A 25,522-nucleotide genomic window follows, 5' to 3' on the forward strand; every position below is an offset into this window, starting at 1 on the left:
TTTGACAAACATACATACTAAGGCTAAATATTTATACATTTAAATATGATAAAAATAGAAGTTAGAATATTTCCCTTTTAGAAAATTATTTTCAGGGTGCCTGGGTGGCTCAGTTAAGCATCTGCCTTTGGCCTGGGATTGAATTCCGCATCGGGCTCCCTGCTCCATGGGAAGTCTGCTTCTCCCTCTGCCTCTCTTCTCTCTCTCATGAATAAATAAATGAAATTAAAAAAAAACCAGAAAATTCTCTTCAGAGCTCAACAGGTACATCAATTATCTATGGATAAAATATTTTCTAAATTAAAGTATTTTGTTTTTTTCAATTTATGGGTAAAATTTTAAACTTAGGTTTATCTCTACTATTGGCAGAGGAATAAGGTATGTTTTATGTTTACGAAAGATTGACAATAATTTGCCTTCAATACAATTAAAGAATTCCTTCTAATCTATAAGAAAAAGACAACTAATAAAAGAATAGGCATAAAAATATGCCACCACAAAAATATGCAACTATTACACCCCACCAGAAAATCTAAAACTGAAAACACCAAAATTTGTTAAGAATGCAGAGCAAGGGATCCCTGGGTGGCTCTGTGGTTTAGCGCCTGCCTTTGGCCCAGGGAGCGATCCTGGAATCCTGGGATTGAGTCCCACATTGGGCTCCCGGCATGGAGCCTGCTTCTCCCTCTGCCTGTGTCTTTGCCTCTCTCTCTCTCTATGTCTATCATGAATAAATGAATAAAATCTTAAAAATAAAAAGAATGCAGAGCAATTGGAATTCTCGTAAATAAAATCACGTGCACACTCTATGAAATTGGAATTCCACTCCTACTTGTATAACCAAAAGAAATGTTTGTAAATTCACCAAAAGACATGCAATAAAATGTCTATAGCACCACTCTTCATAGTTGCTTGAAACTGAAAAATACCATAATGTGGAACAGAAAACTTATGATCTATATACACAATGGAATTATAGACAAGAAAGCAAAAGAAATGAACTGCAACTATTCTCTGAAACATGATGAAATCTTACAAATATAATGTTCACTAAAAAAGCCAGATATGAAAAACTAGATTCTCTAAGTGTCATTTATATAAAGTACACAAGGAGGCCAAACTAATTCATGGTGTTAGAAAGCAAGTTAGTGATGTCTTTTGGTGAGAATGGGTATAGTCAAGCGATAGAACAGGATAGGGGCTGGGGTTAATGGTTTGGAGTAAGGGCAATCTTCTCCTTAAACTGGACCTGGTTGCCCATCAAACTTTACAATTGTTATATTTACACTTTTTCATATGTATTTTACATAAAAATATACCCTCAAAGGCCAAAAACATCCTAAGTAAATTGAATAAAAAGAGCTCAAGTAGTATAACAGATTTAATGTTAAATTTATACAGTTGGATTTTGAAATATCTCCACTTACAGGGACATATTCTGGTGTAGCTTCTATTTTTAAATTAGATACATTTATTTTATACTAGTTTGGAGTAACATCAAAATTGTATGATTTCATAGTACTACAATTGGCAATAATCAGTGGATTATTTTGTTTTATGAAGATATTTGTCAAAGAGGAGCCTTGGTGGTACAGTCTGTTAAATGTCCAACTCTTGGTTTCAGCTCAGGTCATGAGATTGAGCCTCATGCGGGGCTCCCACTCAACACGGAGTCTGCGTCAGATTCTCTCTCCCTCTCCCTCTACCCTTCCCACTCATTTTCCCTCTTTCTCTAAAATAAAAAACTCTTCCAAAAAATAAAGATTTTTGTCAGAAAAAGGAAAATTTTTGGATACATAGAGAAGAGTAGATTTAAGATAGTGATAATTTCAAGTTTATTAATCATAAAGTACACTTTGAGATCAATTTAAAAAAATTTAAAAACATAACAAAAAATTCTTCAGAAAAATGTCATTTACTCTGTACTATAAACAGAAATACCTGTCTTTCTGTTTGATTAAGTAATTGTGTTAAATTGGTTAAAGAAATTTATTAAATATTTATATTAAAATATGTATTCTGTTTATGTTATATTCTAATAGTCCAAAACAAGACCATTTTTCCAATTTTGTCCCCTTTTACACAGATATTTATTATTTTTCTTTTTAGGTATAATTTAATTTTTGAAACTGATTTTTGAAGAAAATTGTCTTAGAGTTTCACCAATATAATAATAACAAAATGTTGATCAATACATAAATATTTCATAGCTATACATCTGCCATTTAATGATAATTTATATGGCCACCCTGTGGACACAGAAACTCAGCAGGTAAAATTTTAAATCTCCCCCAAACGAATAAAGCATTTCAACTTAAAATTACAAAGGTTTTATCATGGAACTGGAAAACATATTCTAAAATGTGCCTCAAAGAACAAAAGCCCTGAAATAATCAAGTTAATTGAGAAAAAAAGGGAGACTTGTCATAATAAATACCAAGAATTATTATAAGCTATAGTAACTAAGACAATTAGTCTTGATTCAAGGATAAAAAAAAATAGAACATGAACAAAGTAGGATTTTAGAAACAAACCTAAAATATCTATAGAATGTTGATACCTGACAGAAGTGCTATTCCATATTAGGAATGAAAGCACACACTCTGTAATTAGCTGTGCTGTGGCAAACAATTATCTTTGTAGAAAAAAAATCCTATCTCTATAAACGAAACTATTTTCATATGGAATATTGATCTCAAAGTGAGCAGCCAAGCTTTAAACTTTAAAATGAAAGTACAGGAAAAAATACCTTTTTACCAAAATTGCCTACAGACCATAAGAGAATAGCTTGATTAGTATTATAACAAAGAAATTAAAACTTCAGTTAACAAAAATAGTGAAGACATTGCATATAATCTGAAACTATATCACTACAGTATTGCATGGGACCAGTAAAGATTTAGAATGCCAGTTATATGAAGGATCCCTAAAATAAGTTAAATTAACACAAACTATCTAATAAAAATATAGGCCCAAATTTTAACATTTTAGAAGAGCAAACTTGAATGACCAGTTAATATAAGAAGAAAAAAAAAAGAGGGGTTTTGGGGTGGCTCAGTCAGTTAAGCGTCAGACTCTTGATTTCAGCTCAAGTCATGATTTCAGGGTCATAAGATCAAGCCCTGCATGGGACTCCCCACTCAGTGTGAAGTCTGGTTGAGTCTTGTCCTCCCTCTCCTTCTACCCTTCCCCCACTAGTACACAAGTATGCTCTCTCTCTCAACCTCTGTCTCTCTCTCAAATAAATAATTAAATCTTTAAGAAAAAAATACTGAGTTTCACTAGTGGTGAAAAAATTGCAAATCAGTGCTATAAGTTTCTACTGCATATCCATAAAATTGGCAAAAATTTTAAAACCTGATAATACCAAGTATTGGCAAACATGTTGAACAACATGAATCATGTACACTGTGACAGAGTTTTAACTGGTACAACACTTTGGAGAGACATCAGCAGTATTTAGTAAAACTGAAATTGCATGCACAGTTAAATCAGCAATTCTATTCTCAGGCATATATGTATATATATCAGAGACATTCTCACATATGTACTTGAGAAAGCATGGATTAGAATATTTACTTCAGCCTCATGAGTAAATGTGAAATATTAGAAAAAAACACAAAAAATATTTAAGAAATTGATAACCATATCATGTTATACTATGGGCTACTACATGGAAATTAAAAATTGAACTAGATTTACGTATTTCTCTATAGATAAATTTCAAAACTGTGATTTAAAGGGAGGAAATGCAAGTCTCAGAAACATGATTTTCTATAAAACTTACAAATACACTTTATTGTACAATATGATATTTAGAGATACATATATATTTATTAAGGATGGAAAAGAGCATAGAAGTAATGAACATAAAAACCAGGAAAATTATTATCTTTGCTAAGACTGGAGGTACAGGATGCAAGGGGGAGAAATATATCAGCATCTGATAAATATTTTAATTTTTTTAAACTTTGAGATGTTTCCAAGGTTGTCATCTATGTACCATTTTATCTATAATACTTCAAAAAATAGAAAGTGATTCACGTTATTCAAAGTATACTGATAGAATTTAAAAGCCAATATGTATAGTATGACCCAATTTCTTCTGCATATTGATGAATATCTATGCATAAATGTTGATAACTGCAGTAGGACACATGAGAGAATGAAGCAGGAGCTATTACCTTGATTTAAGTCAGGTGAAAAGATGGGTGATTTTAATCTTTATTTTTCTTTCTGTAGAGTTATTTTTCTGTATTTAGGCATATGGTCTCTTATAGTCAGGGGGAAGGGGCTATGGCGTCAAAACGAACATTATTTGAATAAAAAGGCTTTTAGATGGAGATTAAGTCCCAGGAAAGTCTGGCCTCTGGCTGCTTTGTTCCCTGCCTTTTTCTTAGGAGAGAGCAGCACTCATCCCCAAACTGTATGAGGTTGCTAGGGGGAAGATGAATGAACTAACAACAGAAATCCTCCATTAAGCATCATTGAAGTCATTAGGACACAATTTAACCAGCACAGATTGAAAACCTTGGCTTTAAAGAAAAAAAAAAAAAAAGTATGCCCTCAGACACCTTTGCCCTCTAGTGAAGTCCAACAGGCAAAAATGATGTTGGTTGTACTGAAGTTTTGGGAGGCTCCAAATGTTTTCATTAGAGACGACCCTCAAATCAGGCTTTTAGTTCCCCAAATTAATAGATGTATTAATAAGTATTAATACATTTTAGTGACAATATTTGATTGTATAGTCCATATGCTTCCTAATCCAGGCTTGAAAATTTTGCTCTAGCACAAGAAGACATGTGGGTAAGCCTTTCTTTCATCCAGCTGCAACTATACTGCATCCACCAATGCCAAGATCTCAGATATGTGAACAATAGACACTTGTAGAGTTGAACACTAATTGCCAAGGAATTCTTATGTTTGCATTTTGTTACATCAAAGGGAGTCTAGGAGGGGATGCCTGGGTGGCTCAGTCCATTAAGCATCTGACTCTTGATCTCAGCTCAAACCTTGATCTCAGGGTCATGAGTTCCAGCCCCGTGTTAGGCTCCATGCTAGGCATAGTGCTTACTTAAAAAAAATAAAAATTAAAAAAATGAACCTGGGAGATACATGGAGTAAGTGAGTTAGTCACTGATCTGGCTTAAAAACCTGCCTGAATTCTATGATGGCTATGATGGACTAACACACAGGTCAGCCCTGCCCAAGAGAAAGCTAGAAGAGCCAGGTAACACGTATTTAAAAAAACAAAAACAAAAACAAAAAATCAATCAACAAAAGAAACCACCTCTATGTGACAAGGCAGCTAGGATACGAATTGCCAAAGTCTCAAAGGGAAGGTGTTGAGGTGAGTTTAATATTTTCCTCTAACTTTTCAGCCCAGTGACTTACTGATTCCCTTCCAAGATATGTGGAGAGTCTGAGAAACAAGAACAGCTGCTCCAAAGCAGAGAAGCTGAGCAGAACTTTCAGCGGTCTTACAGGGATGCGAGGAAGAAATGAGAGTTCATGGGTCTTATTTGTTGAGTGCCCAAGATCCCACATAGAAGGACAGAGGGCATAAGCAAGAACTGCTCTTCCCCTTCATACATTCTCTGGTGTGTACCTTGTGCTGGCTGCGAGGTGGAGAAGCCCAATAGAAAGGAGACGCTATGGGATAGAGGGTCTGAGAAGCTCTATGCCAGGAGTGAGATAGACATCATAGTCCAGAGCACTTCTAGGTGATGGAGCACTGGGAAACACTCTTCGAGTCAAACAAGGACCCTGAAAAGCTCACAGAGTCAGCTGGACTATCTCTTGCAAAACTAAAAATCAGCCTCAAATTTGCTCTGTCCCAGATTAGTGGTCAGCTACTAATCTCACTACAAATTGCAACCTGAAGGATTCAAGAAAATAAGAAAAATCTGAAATAAGAGAATAACATCCAGAGACTCTACATACAAAGTACATAGCATCTTTGTATATTGAGCATCTGTTATTCTGTTAAAAATTATGGGAATTCCAAGAAAATGGCCAAGAGAAGAAATAAACGATTATAAACATATCCATAGCTGACATAGTTGTTGAAGTTGTCAGACACAGACTTTAAATAAATTTTAACATGTTTATTTTTTATATTTTTTAAAATAACTCTTTATATGACAAGATGGAAAATTTCACTAGAAATCACGTATACAATATATATACTGTATATATGATAAATATAAATATATAGAAATCATATATATGTTATATATCATATGTGTTCTGTTATATATATATGAAATATTAGAATTAAAAGTCTCCATACCACAGGGGCACCTGGGTGGCTCAATAGATGAGCATCTGCCTTTGGCTCAGGTCATGATCCTGGGGTCCTAAGATGGAGTCCCACATCAGGCTCCCTGCAGAGAGCCTGCTTCTCCCTCTGTCTATGTCTCTGCCTCTTTCTCTCTGTGTCTCTCATGAATAAATAAATAAAATCTTTAAAAAATAGTTGATTCTATACTCATCCCTTTCCTTGTCTTCCAGTTCTTTTGTTTTTCTTATCTTCCTTGAGGAAACCAGGCCAATGGGTCCTGACTGAGGAACCCCGAAAGGCTGACAGATGGCCTGGCAGGTGGCAGTAGAGGGTAAGGAGATGAGGAGGGGTGGGGAGTGGTATTTGGGAACTGGAAATGAAAAGACAGACTGGGCCTAGGCAGCAACTGGAGCTGGTAAGGCTGGAGCCTGCTTCTCCCTCTGCCTATGTCTCTGCCTCTCCCTCTATGTCTATGTCTCTCATGAATAAATAAAAATCTTAATTAATCAATCAATTAATTAATTAATATTCTGACCTGAGAGTTTTTGAGTAAACAAGAATTCACTGAAACTAATGAAGGAGAGTTAAATATGTGGCACTGTGAGTGCAGGTCCAGGAGCATGGAAGGGCAGGAAAAATGTGTAAATGATCACAGATGTTCCAATGAAGTAGAAACTTGGAGGCAGGAATTGATGGAGGTGGAGCTAGGAAGGCAGGAGAAGATAAACATGTGGAGAGACTCTAATACTCAGAATTGTGGCTTATATGCGGTAGAAAATGGGAAACATTGTAGAGTAGAGTTATGGTGGTACTTGGAGGGTGGGGAGCCCCCAGGAATGGTGTTTTACAAAGTTAGTGCTGTTCCTGCAAGTGAGTGGATAAAGAAAGTGAAAAGTTCCAGGTAGGAGGAGCTGAAAGATGAAGGGAGGGGTCGCAGGCATTGATTCTGTTTACATTTTAAACTGTTGGACATCTCGGGTGGCTCAACGGTTTAGCACTGCCTTCAGCCCAGGGCCTGATCCTGGAGACCTGGGATCGTGTCCCACGTTGGGCTCCTTGCATGGAGCCTGTTTGTGTCTTTGCCTCTTTCTCTCTCTCTTTATGTCTCTCATGAATAAATAAATAAAATCTTACAAACAAAACTGTGGCTAAAGGAATGTGGTAAGTTTCACAGCAAAATGTAAATGTTTTTAATCCTGACAATTCAAAAATCAACCCGTAACTTAACAACATTTAGTGTTACATATGGAGAGACGTTGGGGGAAAGAGTCATAATATTCAGGTCCTCATTTTTTATTTGATACTATATGAAATTGATAGATTAGTAAGGATATTTATATATATATATATTACGGCATTTAAAGTTAGAAAGTTAGGAAGGCAATGATACAAGAAATAGAGTCTCTAAATATTACAAAGTATGAAAACTAAAACCAAAATCCTATAAAGTGAGAGAAAATGTCAACCACAGAGCAAATGACAGATACCAGAAGAAGCATTAAGAACAAATGAAATAGCATATATGACAGAATTCAGAACAAAAATATCTGTCATAGCAACAAATGTCAATGGAATAAACTAAGCCATTGAAGGAAAAAGACTCCGATTATACCAAAAAAATAAAACCTAACTACATGCTATCTATATGAGACATATCTAAACTGGACTCAGCAGGTTGAAAGTGACATAGAGACTAAAATCACACCAGGGACACACAAACAAAACATAAATCAGAGGCTGCAATATTAACATCAAAGTTAAATTCAAGACACAAACATAAATGACAAAAGTGCTTTATCATAATAAAGGGCAGAAACACATAGGAGATCAAATGCTCTTGAGTCTTCATGCTCCAAATAACAAAACAATTAAGAAGTGTAACCAAGAATTGTAGGCAATAAAAGGGAAAAGGAAAATAGAAAAGTGTTAACTAGTGGAGTTCAACCGTTCTCTCCTCCCCTGACTGATCCCCTAGATTCATTTTAAAAGTTACCCGGAGAGTTTAAAGTGTAATTTAAAAGGTAAACCCAATAGAAGGCCATCTCTTGTATTGTACAATGGAAGACAATGTCTTTCCAAGTATCTATGGAGTGTTTACAGATATTGACCACCTATTAGGAATAAAAAATTCCTAGCCAATCCTTAAGTGAAAATAATGTGGATCACATTCCTGAATAATTTGTATGAAAACTACTAAAGTAATTCTCAAAATAGCAAAATTTTAAAAAGGACCCAGAAATGCAAAGAATATCCCTACTGTGTTAAAAAAATAAATTGAAAGGTACAAACTTCCAGTTATAAGATGAATGAGTCCTGGGGATGCAGGGCACAGCACAGCAACTGGCATTTACAATCTTGAATCGTATACTTGGCAGTTGCTCTGAAAATAGAGCTTTAATGTTCTCACCATCACAAGGAGAACAAGAAAACGGTTAATTATGTGAGGGGAGGTTTGCGGTGGTAAGCATTTCACCATATATTCACTTATCAAGCCATCACATTGTACATCTCAAACCTACAGTATGCTATATGGATTATATTGTAAAAAAGCCAGAAAAAATATAAATTTAAAAATGAAAATGTTTTACTCAGATGTCATCACCATGGTAAATAAGCAAGAAAAATGGATATACAATTTGAAAATAAGGAAGTGACAGAAGGAATTTCACAAAAAAAAAGAAAGAAAGAAAGAAAGAAAAAAGAAAATGAGGAAAGAAGCGCAAATTTGAGGTCTGGGGGACTCGCTGTTCTGCAGCAGACAGAATCAGCGAGATTAGGAGGCTCCCCTGAGAGCTCTGTTGGCACTACAGGGAGATGCTTTTTGCCATCTGAGGCAGAGAGGGGGAACTCCCTTGAGACTGTTGCTGATACAATAAGAGAGACCTGAGTGAGTAGCTCCACATCACCTTCATATTGCTGGGAGAAACCTGAACCACTGTCATCTCAAGAACCCCAAACTACCAAGGAAGCAGTAGGGGCCTATGCAAGAAAGTGGTTCCATAATAACTCCATTCTTATCTACCTCACCACCTTCAAGGGTCCAATTGTCCCTGGTGGTTCATTATAGCTAGGATTTTCTTTTCTTTCTTATATTCCTTGGATATATTCTAGTCTGATTCAATTCCCTCCACAAGACCCACTCCAAACCCTTCTACTGTATTTTCTGTATGTTCCCACCTGATACTGCAATGTACTCGATCATGTATGATGTACTCACCACCATCTTGCCTTAATTAAAAACCCGCTGTCATGGGAGGACATTGATTCCTCTGTCACCATCTTGATATTTAACACCGGCCAAGACAAAGGCAGGACTGACACCTCTCCTGGACTACACACTTTAGAGGGCCCCACATAACAACATGAACAATATGTTTGTTATGGAACACATGGAGGATTCTTTCACTTGGGATTCAGCACTCAGATGTATGCGCCATAGCTCTAAACATCCACCCTCATGACTAACATGATTGGAGCCCCAGAGAAATGATGCTCTGAGTGTCTGGTCTTGTATTTTTGAAACAGAAGTCAGCTACATCAAGAATGCTGTTTGTGGGCTGGGCCACCACATATGTCAGAGATGGACACCATCTCAGAGTCTAGGGAGCTTTCAAGAAGTACAAATTTAAGAAAGAAAAGACAAATTCACTTTTCAGATCCTTTTTTTCTCATTATAGCAAACAAAATTTTGCAAAACAAGATTTTAATTTCCCATTGGTCTTGAGTGTCCATTTTCATGTCCTGTCTTTCTTTTCCCCTCTTCCTTCCCCTACTCTACACTAATCTTTTCTTCCATCTTCCAAACTGAGCATTGAGTGCCTAGTTTCCCAATACAGAAGACTGACAGCCACCTTGTTCCCTTCCCTAACCTCAGTTCCTCACCTCGAATCTAGCAGCAAAGTCTCTCTTTAGCATTTCCATGATATTTCTGCTGTAATCTTATGTCTCTTCTTATACCACCATCTTCCTCTAAATCACTGTTTCTCTCCAGGATTCCTCCAACTGATTCTTATCTCTGTTCTCCTGACCCAGCTCTGTCTATCCCATTCTCCAGACCTGATCTTAGTCAGTAGACAGAGATCTCCCCTAAATAAAGTTAAAAAACAATCTCCTTAATAATATTGAGCCAAACACCATAAATAAATTACTAAATGGGATTCTATGACACATTAAGAGATTAATGTGTAGTAACAGAAAGGAATGGATATTACAACATTAGGAATTGTATCTAACTTATTAATGACCATCTCCATATAGACCAAAAATACTATTGATAAAATGAAGCACTTATTTCTGATCAAAGTTATATTTTTATTATGTTGTCAATACCTTGCGAAAAGCAGCACATTTGAATTTCTTTAATGTAAGTAAATATAAATGCATGATATTTTATTTATATGTATTTTATTTATGCATAAATGAATGCTTATATATTCTTTAAATACACATACACACAGATGCACATACATTATTTATATCATTGAATAGATATGATTTTAGGCTTATTTATCAGTGTATACATTTTTGCTTTTTTCTTTCTTCTTCCCTCCTCTTCAAAACTTATCCTCTGTACCAAGTAAGCCACATCATCAACTTAGCACATGTACTTTCTAATTTATTATGTAATTACTATGTAATTACTTGCAAACATATATGTATATACACACACACACATATATATATATATACAAAAATCCGTATACAAAAAAGAGGTTGTGTATGAGCTCTAACATTTAACAAAAAATATTTGCTATAATATACAGAATTTTTCACATATTGCTTTTCTTCCTCAACAGAGTACCTAGTGTGAATCCTTCCATATCAACATGTAGAGCCTTAGGGCATTTCATTTCTGGCAAATATTCTATGGTATGGATATATCATAATATATTTTATACCTATAATTGGAATTCACATTATCTCCTCATTTTGTCACTGCAAACAGCTCACTATAAGATAGCTGTATGCAATTGTAATAGATTGAGTGACCTGGAAAACAAAGTCTGAGTGCCTGAGAATTGCTGCAGGAGGCTTATTGGGGCCTGCTCCCAGGAACAATATCTGTTGGCTAAAAGTGAGGTTTGGGCAAAAGGAGAGGTTGCATGGCAGAGCAGTTATATCAGAGGCCTCAAGGAATTTGGGTAGCTCTGACATTGGGTGGTTGCTCAAAGTCATACCAATTGAGGCACAGCTTTGTACCTCCAGAGCAAATGCTGCTTCCAAGGAAGAGGTGCCCTTGGATGGATGCAACAGCTGTCTTTGGATGATGATAATTCCTGGAGAGTAACTTCCCTGGGAGTTATTGCAGAGCTTTGTCTTGTATCATTTTACCTAATCTGGAGCTATGTTGCCCAGAATTCCCTTCCCTGGTTGCTCCGTTTTAGTGTAGAATATACAAAAGGGCTGTGTGGGATTTGGAAGGCCAAAGTAAAGGTGTAGCCATTTTGCTATGTCTGAAAGTCTGCATAGGCCACGAGCCATGGGTAACTTGCACACATTTTTTGTTAATCTTCTAGCTGACATGATTGGTGGGTGCATGGACCCATAATCCCTCCCACCACATCTGTTCCTGTAGTTTCTCTGAGTCCTGGGCCAAGTGAGCATGTAGGTCCATGATGAAGGGCACCAGATTCTCCTGCAGATCCTACATGATTGTGGTTGGAGCTGGTGAGAGACTTGTTCGTGTTTTAGCACTACAGCACATCCTCCCAGGTGAGACATGCTCTTTCTCCACTCCATGGCCAGCTTTTCTTCCTGATTGCTGATCTTCTGACCTCTAGTGCCTTCAGGACCAATACCAGAAGCCAGTAGCAAATGCCTCCACCACCTCCTACGATAACTGACAGCCACCTTGTTCTGAAAAGTAACAAGTAATCTCTATAATATGTTCCTCATTCTTTTTTTTTTTTTTTAAGATTTATTTATTTATTTTAGAGAGATAGTGTGTGTAAATGGGGGAAGGGACAAAAGGAGAGGGAGAGAGTCTCCAGCAGACTCTTCACATAGCCCAGAGCCCAATGAAGGGCTCAATCTCATAACCCTGAGATCATGACTTGAGCTGAAACCAAGAGTTGGATGCTTAATCAACTGAGCCACCCAGATGCCCCATTGCTCACTCTGTTTCACACATAGCAGATCTGCTCCACTGATTAAGCACTGACTCAGCACTCTTCACAAGCAGAGGAATGTGTGAATTGGTCTTGAAAAAGAGATCTGGCAATGTGCTATAGTGTCCGTGACAGTACTGGTACTTTATTCCTAGGAAACTGATTCCCAAGATTAAGATGGCTGGATCAAGGAATACATATATTTTGAAATTTAATAGATGCTGCAAGATCAATATCCCAAAAAGCTGTAAAAATTCAATTCTGCACAAGGAACATAAGTGTGTTCTACCCGCATCCCACACCATATTTGATGCTATTTTTTTTTTGTTATCTGATAGCTGTAAGAATATATCATTCTTATGATTCTTCTTCATATTTCCCTCTCTGCTAGTGAATTTGAGTCCCTCATGTATGTTGGCCATTTGAGTATGTTCTTTTGTGAATTTCTTTTTTACAGCTTCTGGTCAGTTTTTTTCTATTGGATTCTATGTATTTTTCTGGTAAGTTTGTAAATGTTCTTTCAGTATTATACACACAACCCTTTATCTGCTATCTTTGGTATCTATCTGCATTGAAAAAAATTAGTAAAATATATTTTTATCATATATTGGCTTTGTTAACAGTGTATTTTTACCATCAATATTGTATATATTTTTTAACACTGGGGTGTTTATGCCATTGGGAATTCCTTTGGGAACCAATATAAAGTAGAGGTCCAAATATATTTTTTTCTGATGGATAATATTCTGTTAGTAACATTTATTAAATAATCCATCATTTTCTACTGATTTGAGAAATAAATTTTACTATGTTATTAATCCACTTATATACAAGGATCAATTTCTAGGTTCTTTATTTACTTCTACCAATAAAAAATTCAATAAATTATGAGTATATTTATAAATCTTTAATCAGGTAAGTACACATGAAATGCAACATTAATATCAGGATTGATAAGTGAAATATAAGAAGAGTTACCATTAAAATAAGGAACAAAGCACCTTTCACTTCAATTGTTTTGAAAGTAATAATACAGTAAGACAAAAAGTATTGAATATCAAAAAATGGGATCAAATTTATTAAAATTTGACATGATATGATTGTATACTTGGGAAGACATATAACTGAAAACTTATTTTAAGAGTAAGAGAATGTTTATAAATTTCCTGGTTAAAAATTTAATAGTAAAAAAAGGCACTTCCTAGACAGAGAGGAAAGTTAAAAAAATCAAATTCAGGAAAGACCTTATTTGCAACAGCAACAAATAAGAAAAACTATCTAGGAATAAGCTGGAGACATGGTCAGTGTTTGTTGAAAGAAAATAATAAAAATCTACCAAGAGGCATAAAAGAAGAATTGAAAATGAGGAAAATACACTTCTTATAAAGATTCAATATTGTGAAGACTTCGATTCTCTCTACATTTATCTGTAAATTTATTGTAGAGTTTTGGTGTTTCAAGGACAATGGAGAGGTCTTAGACTCTCAGGACAAGAGGAAGGGGAAGATCCAGATGGGAGTTATCATAACAATTTGCTTCTACTATTTTCCTACTTCTATGTAGTAAGAAATAACAAAATTACTTTCTTATGTATTCTTTTCAATTTATGTTTTATGTTTGGTAAGTAGACTAATTTCTCAGTAAGTCATAACAAGTTTGGGTTTTGTACTGGTCCTATAGAAAGACAGTGGTTCTAGAAGCCCCTGTCTTTAACTTACGACATGCCTGTGGGCAAAGCTAATAAAGAAAACCATGAAAATACTTTCTTAGCTTGAAATTGTACCTTCAAGCAGTATATACATACTCAGCTCACTTAGAAGATACTCTCTCATTATGTGTAGTATTTGCATTATCATTTCCTTATTAGATGTTTATTTAGATCAGTGATCAGCAAACTATGGCCCATGAGCCAAATCTGGTTTGCTACCTGTTTTTGTAAATAAAGTTTTATTGGGACACAGCCACACCCATTCATTTACATATTATCTATGGATGCTTTCACTCCGCAAGAGCAGAGCTATGTAGCTATACCAGGTTGTATGACCCATAAAGCTGAAAACTTTTACAATTTGACCCTTTACAGGCAAAGGTGGCTGATACTGTTCTTGATCATAAAAATCTTGAGGACAAGCTTATTACTATTTCCTCTCATCATACTCAGCACTTAAGTCATAGATGTTGCTTAAAAATAATTTTTTGTATTAACAAATTAACAGAGGGAATAATCTTTCAATTCTGTGTTAAGCTTAGATTATCAAAATTTTATCTGTTTATATGTGTTTCCTTGACTATTTTTTAGTGGAAAATGAGGTGGGGAGTAATTATGGGCAGCAAAAATAAAATGCATAAAGGGTGAGGTTGAGATACAAAGAAAAGACAAGATAAAAAGGATTATAATAGGACAAGAAGTGTGGCAGGATACATCATGGGGTCTGGGAGAGGGGCAATACTAGTAAAATCTTTGCAGATCAAAAATCTGGAGTTATTTTTCTGTTCCCAATTCTTAGAATAGTCTCCATTCCTTTTCCCTCGCAGAATTAAGCCCTATAATTTCTTATTTCCAAATATGTAGAAACTCTTCACTTGTCTTCATTCCCAATTCCATTACTTTCTTGCTTTAAACCACTGTTGTACATTTCTTGGTTCTACACTAGACTCCTAATTGGACTCTGTTATCACTATTAGTCAGGATGTTTTTGAGTGCAAATAAGCAAAAATCCAAATCTAACTGGCTGAGGGATAAAGATAATCTGTTGTATGACTTAATTAGAATTCTAGCAACAGTTCAGACTGCTCATGATTGTATTGGAAATCTAGGTCTCTATCTCTGCAATTCTTTCATATTGCTCTCCTCTGTGATGGATCTTGTCCTTAGGCAGGCTGTCCTCCTGTTGCAGCAACCCACATCTCAGCTTTCCTAGTTTGCAATCATGGAGAAAGAAAAGATACCTTGTTCACCAAATATGGATGAAAAATCATGGGGCTTTAAATCAGTTGAACCAACCTGAGCCAATCATCCTGGCAAGAGGGCTACGGTCACATTGCATGGCTTCTCATTTTCAGTTTGGCAGAGGTGCTTAAAAATAGGGTTGCAGTTGTCAGTTGACAGTGTTTCCAAATCTCCTGGAGGACTTGTGAAAACACAGATCACTGGGTCCCTCTCTCAATATATGATCTTAGTCAGTTTTGGGCAACACCTGGAATTCTGCATTTCTTATAAATTCACAGGTAATGTTGATGCTGCTGGTGTATGCTTTGGGAGCAAGTGATCTGGAGAAAAATGCCTTGGAAAATCCTTTCCAAAGTCATAGGGGCTGGGACACATGTAGAGCACCACTTATGTCAGAGAAAGCATAAATAGACTGTTAAGTACCATTTAATCTTCATTTTGCAGACATGGAGTCTTGAATTCTGAGAAGATTGACTGGGGCTGAGTTACACGACTCACTGAGCTGCGTGACTGTTAAGTCTTGACATGGACCTTTAATTCTTTCAGCTGGGCAACTTTTAGCTGTGAAATTTTCCTCAAAGTCCCAGGTCTAAGGAAAGAAGGGAATTCCTTAACACCTCTGGAAATATGTGCTAGGGGTATTACAGCTCCATTTGGCCCCACACTCTTGGAAAGCTGAGTCTAAGGATGGACTTAAGAAGTGCAAGGAACTAAGAAAGTATTCAGTCCATTTGTCCTTGTGCCACAAGCTTCTATTCTCAAGATGATCTCACAGACCTGGAGACCAATATTAATAATACCAAAAGTTAGCACCCCGGAGACCAGTATTAATAATAACAAAAGTTAGCACTGACGGTAGGTTAAAAATGATAAAAATCAATGCCACACTGTACTGGCCCTTGCTGATGTTATTAAGAAGTCCAAGGGGGGCTTTGAATCAAGAGAAGCTTAAAATCAGGGCAGAACCTCACTGAGTGAAGTGCTAACTAAAGGAAATCTGTCCCTCTGGGCCTAATACCCTCTGCAGGTGATAAATGAAAGGACATTTCACCTGACTCACCAAGTAGCCATGGCTTCCTCTGAGGTCACAAAAGTGACATTTTTTATATCATTTTTTTTTTTATTAGATGGTGGCCTCTACTTATGTTAGTTAGCATGGACTTCCATAACAAAATACCACAGGCTGGGGATCCCTGGGTGGCTCAGCGGTTTAGCACCTGCCTTGGCCCAGGGCACGATCTTGGAGTCCCGGGATCAAGTCCCGCATCGGGCTCCTGGCATGGAGCCTGCTTCTCCCTCTGCCTGTGTCTCTGCCTCTCTCTTTCTCTATGTCTATCATGAATAAATAAAAAATGAAAAATAAATCCTAAAAAAAGATTCTTAAATTCTTAAAAAGTATTTAAAAAAATACCACAGGCTGGGTGGCTTTAACATTACAATTTTACATCTCACAGTTAGGGAGGCTGCAAATCCAAGATCAAGGTGTCAGCAAGGTAGGTTTTGTTCTGATGCCTCTTCTCTTTGTAGGCAGCACCATTTTGTGTGTCCTCAAGTTGCCTTTCTTCTGTGCATGTGGGCAGAGAAATCTCTATCTCTACAGTGTCTCTTCTGATTAGGGTAGCAATCTCATTATGAGACTCCACTTTCATGACCCCATTGAACCCTAATTACCTCACAAATACCATTTGTCTCCAAGTACCTTCACAATGGAGGCAAGGGCTTCAGTATGCATATTTGAGGGGACACATTCAGTCCATAACACTGGCCCTTGATTTAATTAGGCAACAATGCTTCTTCCCCTTTAAAAATAGAATAAGAGGGAAAAAAAAAATTGAGCTAAGAGAGAAAATTCTATGTGGACAAAGGAATTAGAATTGGCTCTCTGGCTTTGCTCAGTTAAGAAGATTCCAGGATGGATATCTGTGATTGTGGGCAGCTATTAGCACTGGATGGAAAAGCTTTTCAAAACCTCTGCTGCAACTCAGACCAGATAGTCTTCTCCCTCCTTTTACAGGTAGAGGACAGAAGTAGAAGGTGGAAGGTGATGCATGCCCCTTGGAGAACAAGCCTGAAAAAAGCCCCCTCCCCTGGCTGTCAGGCTGGCAGCTCTGTTGTCCCAGGGACTAGGAACTGTGAATTATAGACTCCCAGCTTCCCAGCCTCAGAGGCCCCCATGGACTTCTCTCTTGTTGCTTTCTGATTATTTCATATCCCTGTAAAACAAACCTGAGTTCAGAAGCCCTTGCTGTGAAGGGAGAGAAACAAACAGGTGACTACACAACTGCACACAAGTGCCGGTGCAGAAGCAATGCCTTTCACCAAAGAGCTTGAACCCAAAGGCATTTCTGAGCCACAATCAGGCTTGACTCTCTGGGTAGAAGAACACATAGGTACCATTTTATAATGTGCAAAAGCAAATCCTGGCACATCCTCAGACTTGATTTGAGGAGCAACACAATAAACTTAGAATTAGAATGACCTCCCACTTTACAAATGAAGGTATTTGAATTGCATAGTGTGAATTGAATTGCATTGTATTCCTATGAGGGCATTGTTGTGTTAGAAGACTGTGGACATCAGAGATCATTAATAGAGGAAAGGGTTGTTGGAGGTGTGGTTTGAGAAAGGAAAGGTGACTGTGCCCAACACACACACACACACACACACACACACACATACACAGGCACATGCACATATATACCATACACTGCTGCCAGACTAGTCTTATCAAAATAGAAATTTGAGCATGTCACTCAGACAAGCAACGAGGTAACAAAAACTCTAAAACACGAACAGTACAATTCAGGCACTACTGGAGCTGTGTGATGTTGGGCAAATCACACTCTTCCCTAGACTTTTGTTATATGACAAAGCACTTAAACTACATGTTGCCAGAACAGCGAACATTTACCGTATTCCAGGCACTATGCTAGCTAGAGCCACTTTAATTATATTATCTCTTTTAGTTCTTACAGAAAAACTTAGTGATTAGGCATATCATTATGGTTTCTTTTTTTTTTTTTTTTTTTTTTTCAGATAAGGAATCCCAGGCCGGGGGAGTAAATTACTTGTTCAATACTGCATTGCTAGTGAGTGGAGAAGTAGTATAGGAACAAAAGTCTGCATGCTTCCAGCTGTTTGTGCAGCATTCACTCATTTAACTGAATTGTTACTGCATATACTTGCTTTGTCCCAGACACTGCCCTAGATATGAGATACAAAAAGCTGCATGGGCTTGCCCTACAGAATTTACCATTGAAGTGGGGCAAGAGTTATTAATGAGTAAGACTATACTTGCAAAATAACAATTCTTCTAAGTGTTGTGAAGGATGAGTTCTTGGTGATATGAAAAAATATGACAGAAGTTTACCTTGCCATGGAAAGGTTCTGCAAGTAGTGATATTTGAGATAAAATTTGAACCCTGGCTAGGAGTTAGCCAACTCAATGGGGGTGGGAATGAGCATTCCAGCTGGAGGAAATAACATGTGCAAAGACCCTGTTCTTGAAGAAACCACAGAAGAAAAATGAGGCCATATTATATTGCCTTTCAGATCATGCTAAGAATTTGGGGATGATGCAGAAGATGATGATGATAATGCTGATAAATGACTTAAGTATTGGATTGAGGTATGGTAGTGCCAAGAACAGATTTTCATTTTGAATTATAAATCCAGCTACAAAACAAGTCCCTTGCTTTGTAGAGGGACACAAAACTAAAGCTTAATTCAGTATCCCAAGCAAAGATGATAGTTGTTTGTACCAGGTCAGTGGCTATGCAGATGAGATTATGCATATATATGCAACCTTTATGAGGTGGCATCTGTTTCCTTGGATCTGGATTCATCTCAGAACTTACTTTGACTGATAGAGTATGTTGGATTTGGCATTATAATACTTCTGAGACTGTGTCTCGAGAGGTCCTACACGTTTGACTTTCTCTCCCTTCTAATGCTTGCAAGCTGGTCTTACCTACTGGAGGATAAAAAGACCACACTGGAAAGAAAACCCAAGCAATCCACCAAGCAGCCAGCACTAACTTCCAAACGCATACATTAGAACGTTTTAGATGTTTCAGAGTCCTGGCTCCCTTGACTGAATAACTGCAGTATACCACAAGAGGAACCTCTCAATTAACCCCACATCTGTAAGAAATAACACATTGCTGATCTAGCCTCATATTGCAATGGTTTTTTATGCCCTAATGGATAACTAAAATGGTAGGGCTGGAGATAAGATAGGCTTTGGCCATACTGAGTTTGAGGTACCTCTGAGATATCCAAGGTAGGAAAGGGAAGATTCGAAAGATCACAACTGGGTTTCTTGCACAATTAATGGATTGTGCTGCATTCACTCATAGGTAAGATTGAGATGTCGAGCTTATTTGTCAAAAAGACTGTTGAGTATAGTTTTCAAGTCAGAATTGGAGATTAAACATTGGAGTCATCAGCCTATAGATATTATATGAAGTAAGGGATGCAGATGAAATTGCAGGGAGGTGATATAACAGTTGTTTCACCAGCCTCTGAGCTGCCTGGACTAGAGACCCAGCACCACTTATTAATTAGTATGTGGTCTTGGGCATGATCACATTTTGTCTGAACTCTCTCATAGGGTTACTGTGGATGTTACATCAGCTAAGTATTTAGGTGTTTGGAACAACAGGTGAGCCACATGTTTACTAACTCTTTTTAAAGATGGAGTGGCTCAGTGGTTGAGCATTTGCCTTTGGCTCAGGTCATGATCCCGAGGTCCTGGGGTTGAGTCCTGTATCAGACTCCCCACAGGAAGCCAACTTCTCCCTCTGCCTATGTCTCTGCTTTTCTCTCTGTATCTCTCATGAGTAAATAAATAAAATCTAAAAAAAAAAAAAAAAGAAAGAAAGAAAGAAAGAAAGAAATCCAATTTATTTGTTTTCTCTTTTGTCATTTGTGATTTTGAACTTCTATCTAAGAAACTATTTTTCCCAATTCAAAATCATGGGATTTACCCTTATGTTCTCTTTGAAGAATTTCTTAGGTTTAGCTTTTACTTTTAGGTCTTCAATCCACTTTGAGAGAATTTTTTGTATATGGTGTGAGGAAGAGGTGCAAAACTCTTGTATATGGTTATCCAGTTGACTCAGCAGTATTTATTGGAAAGATCATTCTCCTCATTTAATTATCTTGGCACACTTGTTGAAAGATGATTGATCATAAACATAATATTTATTTCTGGAATTCCAATTATACTTACTAATCTATCAGCTTATTCTTGGGCTAGTATGATTAGTTTGTAGTGTGATTATTTTAGTTTGCAGTTAAATATTGAAATTGAGAATTGGAACTTTCAATTTTGTTCTTCTATTTCAAGATTGATTTGGCTATTTTAAATCCCTTACATTTCCATATGAATTTTATGATCAGCTTGTCAATTCCAAGGAAAAGAGGGCAGGTGGAATACTGATATGAATTCATCAATCTGGAGATCAGTTTGGGTATTATTGCCATTTTAACAACATTCAGTCTTTGCGTCTATGGCAAGGGGTGTCTTTCTTTTAGGTCTTTAATTTTTAACAATGTTTTATAGTTTTCAGTTACATTTCTTACATTTCTTCAGTTAAATTTGTTCCTAAGTATTTATGATTTTTGATACTATTATAAATATAATTGTTTTTAAATTTCATCTTAAAATTATTTATTACTAAAGTATAAGAATTTGTATTGATAGTTTATCCTGTAATCTTGCTGAACTCATTTGATACTTCTCATTGTGTTTCTGTAGACTTTCACTTATTTTATTATTTTCAAGAAGATTTTTATTTATTTATTTATTTATTTATTTATTTATTTATTTATTTATTCATTTATTTATTTAAGAGAGTGAGACCAGAAGCAGCCAGGAGGGGCAGAGGAAGAGGGAGAAGCAGACTCCTTGCTGAGCTGGGAACCAGTCATGGGACCCATACCCAGGACCCTGGGATCGTAACCTGAGCCAAATACAGAGCTTAACTGACTGAGCCATCCAGGTGCCCCTCTGTGGACTTTTATATACCAGATCTAGTCATCCATAAATAGTGGTAATTTTATTTCCTTTTTTCCCCCTGCAATCTGGATGCCTTATATTTTCTTTTTCTTGTTTAATCACTGTGGCAAGAACCTTCAGTACAATGTGTAATAGGAGTGGTGAAACATGATTTCTTTACTTTGTTTCCAGGCTTAGATAGAAATCATCCAGTTTCTCTCCATAAGGAGAATGTAATTGTGGGTTGTTCCTAGATGGCTTTTATCAGCCCGAGGTGCCTTTCTTTAGTTCCCAGTTTGTTGACTGTTTTTATCATGAAATGATACTGAATTTTGTAAAGTAACTTTTTCTCCATCTATTGAGATGATCATGTAGTTTTTGCCCTTATTATTAGCATAATGTATTACTTTAATTGATTTTCTTATGTTAACCCAACCTTATAATCCTAGGGTAAATATCACTTGGTCATAGTATATAATCCTTTTAATATGTTGCTGGATTCATTTTGCTAGTATTTGTTGAGGATTTGGGGTTCATATTCATAAGGGATATTTATCTGTAGTTTTCCTTTCTTGTGATAACTTTGTCTGGTTCTGGTTTCAGGATAATACTGACATCCTAGTATGATTTGAGAGCAAGGATCTATTAGCATTCCATGTCTTATTAGCAAATATCCCCTTGAGTCCCAATTTTCCTTTTACAGAATGAAATCCCATGCTTCTTCACATATGCAGGTGTAGATTTTCATAGCCTTTGTTCAGCACAATCTCTCGCTATTAATCCCCCTCTTCAAAAAAACAGCTTCTGTCTTGGATTGTTCTGCCCTCTTGCTGGTTTCCTATACTATTCTCTGCACCAGCTCATCACACATTGCTTCCAAGATGTCCCATGGACATGTGTCCTGGGAAGATTGGTTTAAGGAGAGGACCATTCTCAAGGTCTCTAACTCTTCTTACCTTAGGCTGATCCAGACCAAACACAGAGAACATAGGAAACACCAAAGGTCAGAGTAAGGAATGTCTGTGGCTGTCCTGGTTTATAGAATGGTCAAATGTAATTAACCTAGAGTTCTACTGAGAACTATACAATGATATGGAATAGAGCTGATCAGACAGGAAGAAATGAAAGGAACCAGGATACACCTCTCCAGTTGAGGAACTAGAGAAAAAAATATTAATGCTTTCCAAGTCAGTTAGGATGGAGTTAGTTTGTGGGGGAGATGTATTCCAACCCTAAACAGCTATCTTTAATGTTAAGTAAAACCATCTCCAGCCAGGGGGACCAAATCACAGAGAAACCACATAGGTATAAGGGCAAGAACAGGTTCCAAGCTAGTTAGGATCTAGCATCTGAGATTAATGGTTCAGGTTTTGGCCCATTAGACTACATCCAAATGAAAGCATTAAAAATCCAGAGTATACTCTCTTCAAAATGAATTGCTTTCCTGACTATGTCCACTTAAGCATTTGATGAGAAATATCCTCACCCGTCTGTGCCCTAGAAGTGACTTCTCTGACACAACCTCAACTGAGCCCCTCATTTTTAGAACTAAGATTTTTGTTTTGTTTTTTAAATGATGTCTTGTGTCCTCTCTCTCCACCTCCCTGTTTCTCATTGTACTTGCTATTTATTGTTTGTCTCTAGGTAATGGGGATATGAGAAAAGAAGAAAACAACATGTTTTAAGAGGCTCTGGATCTGCTTTTGACTGGGATCTCCTTGGTGGTCTTGAGGTAGAATGTGCTGTTACACAGGAATTTCTTTCTTTCTTTCTTTCTTCCTTCCTCCTTTGGGGGAGGGGATGAGGGCAGGGAGGAGGGGGGGCGTTTCGTGCGTTTTGCTGCTGTCTGGTTCTTTCTGGTATTGCTGGATTTCTGATTCTTGTCTTTCTTTCTTCTTCTTCTTTCTTAGTTTCTTCTCTCTTATCTCCTTCCTTCCTTCCTTCCTTCCTTCCTTCTTTCTTTTAAAGATTTTATTTATTTATTTATGAGAGACAGAGAGAGAGAGAGAGAGGCAGAGACATAGGCAGAGGGAGAAGCAGACTTCCTGCAGGGATCCTGTTGTGGGACTCAATCCCAGGACCCCAAGATCACAACCTGAGCTGAAGGCAGACACTCAACCATTGAGCCACCCAGGAATCCCACATAGGAATTTCTTAATCATCTTAATAAGGGTTTCTGAAGTTCAGAACCAACGCAAGCATCCTATTATTTGTCGTTTCTAGGAAATCACGGGATAAAACACAATTAGAAGATCCTTAGCTCTAAACTAATATTGTTAATGCCATCTACATTTTGATCTTTCTGTTTCTATGTGTATAATAACGTACCAGATCAGGGTTTCTAAAAATGTCATATGAGCAACAGAAAACCAAACTGGACACTCTAGGGGATCCATTTGAATCCCCTGAGAAGCTAAGGGACCCACAACCTCAAGAAATGAAGAGTAGAAATACAGGCTATCTGGCCTGTTACTTGACTGAGGCGAAGGATGAACCTAGGTGAAAAATAAAATGGTGAGGGAAATTTTAAATCCGCTATTAATAAGACAAAAAATAGACATTGGGCTTTTAAAGTTTAATTAAGACCTTGGCAAAGAGCTGTTATTTTATACAGTAGATAAAGAAAAATTAAGTAGAAATTGTTAGCCATAAAATCGGTATGTCTAAATGATATTTATGGACTTTTCTAATTTATTAAATCATTTCTACTTAATTTCAAGCAAAATGAAAGATGAGAGGGATCTGTGGGTGAGAAGAAGAAACAGTGTTGTTTCCTGGTAATTCTCATCATTACTTATTCTTGTCCCTTCAGGAATTAAGCTGCAAAAGTAGGGCAGAACCAGAAAAATGTATGAAAGCAATGTGGAATTTTTGAGGTATGTTCCTATGAATGCAATACTTTAAAGTGTAGGAGAGATTAAAATCCTTTCAACAAGCCACAGCTGGACAGGAGGAACATAAGGGGGTCAGAGTTACTAATTTATTGAGAGTCTCCAAATTTCTATCATTATGTAGACATAGGATCTGAAGAAAGTTCTAAAATGTTGACTAGACACAGTGACAATGCATAAGACCTGGGCCATGAGGCATCAGGCTGACAACTGAAAGGAAGAGCGAGAGAAGGGTGGGAAGGTGAGGCATGGGGTTAGCACGTGGTGAGGCTCCACAAAGCGTGGTGGTAGAAGGAGCAAATTCTGTTGTCAGCCTGCCTGGGTTTGAATCTCGGCTCTCCCCATTCACTTTGTAGCTTTGGGAAATTCTCTCAAGCTCTCTACTCTCCATTTCTTTATGCAACGTGCGTAATAGTAGTATGTAGCTCAGAAGATTAAGTTGCAGAAAGAACATGTTGAGTTATTCTCTGTATGTTAGATATCATTATAAAGATGATTGGGGGAAGGCTAATAACTGTGTTGCCCAGAGGAGATGACCTACGGCTCATTCTGAATTGTACTGATATAGAAGGTTTGGTTTTGTTCCTTTTTTCTTATTAGTCTCTAAGGAGTGGGAATACTCAGTGATAGTGGAGTTTTGGTTCTAGACACTGTTTCTTATGTAAATTTAGTCCTCAGATAGCAGCTGATTGGATGAAGTCTAGACTCCAGAGAGAAAGGACTGGGATTGCCAAGGGTTTGAAATACTTTCAAGGCCCAGTCAAATGGTTTGAGATTCCAGGAAGAGCTCCCATCCCATCAGGAAAGGCAGACAGCAAATCAGGAAATTAAGTCTTGCTGGCTGGCTTACTATGGGGACAGGAAGAAAAGAATAATGACAGTGGGAGCAACTTTAGCTTATTAGATATTAAGTGGACTTCAACTGACCCTCGAGTGGCCTAGTATTACTATGTGCCTACCAGAGCATGCAGGTTATTGTTTTGCTGTTTCTGTAGAATTCCTACTTGATAGGTCATTACATTTTATGTCATGTCACCCATACCTGCCATAGCTGACACGACCACGGATGGGCATCATACCTAAAGGCAGAAATCTACAGTCTGGCCAAGGGCCCAGACAGTTCCAGAAAAGTTTCCCAGCAACAATCACATTGTCAGCTCTAAGATGTGACAGCTGACTTATTAACAGAAAGACATGGTTGGGAATTCAAATGTACTCAACAAGGGAAACAAAAAGAAGTATAGTAACCAGAGATGCATATCTTATGGACAAATTGAGGTATAATAACTA

At 37.1% G+C, this 25,522-nt stretch overlaps 1 long non-coding RNA gene across 3 annotated transcripts in view; it reads right to left on the reverse strand.

Moving 5' to 3' along the window:
* The window catches only part of LOC102152355, a 43,760-nt gene extending 26,809 nt beyond the window's left edge, over nt 1-16,951 (reverse strand). Inside the window, exons 1-3 of one of the 3 annotated variants that reach the window (XR_005357035.1) lie at nt 16,793-16,951; nt 15,764-15,929; nt 15,395-15,466 (exon numbers count right to left, since the gene is read on the reverse strand). This is a non-coding gene — a long non-coding RNA (uncharacterized LOC102152355). Of the gene's footprint in view, nt 1-15,394; nt 15,522-15,763; nt 15,930-16,792 lie in introns of all 3 variants that reach the window. The other 2 variants (XR_005357036.1, XR_005357037.1) reach the window with 2 other exon arrangements.
* Between the last annotated feature and the right edge of the window lie 8,571 nt (nt 16,952-25,522).

Source organism: Canis lupus, chromosome 3, assembly GCF_011100685.1.
Source record: "Canis lupus familiaris isolate Mischka breed German Shepherd chromosome 3, alternate assembly UU_Cfam_GSD_1.0, whole genome shotgun sequence".
NCBI classification, from domain to species: Eukaryota; Metazoa; Chordata; class Mammalia; order Carnivora; family Canidae; genus Canis; species Canis lupus.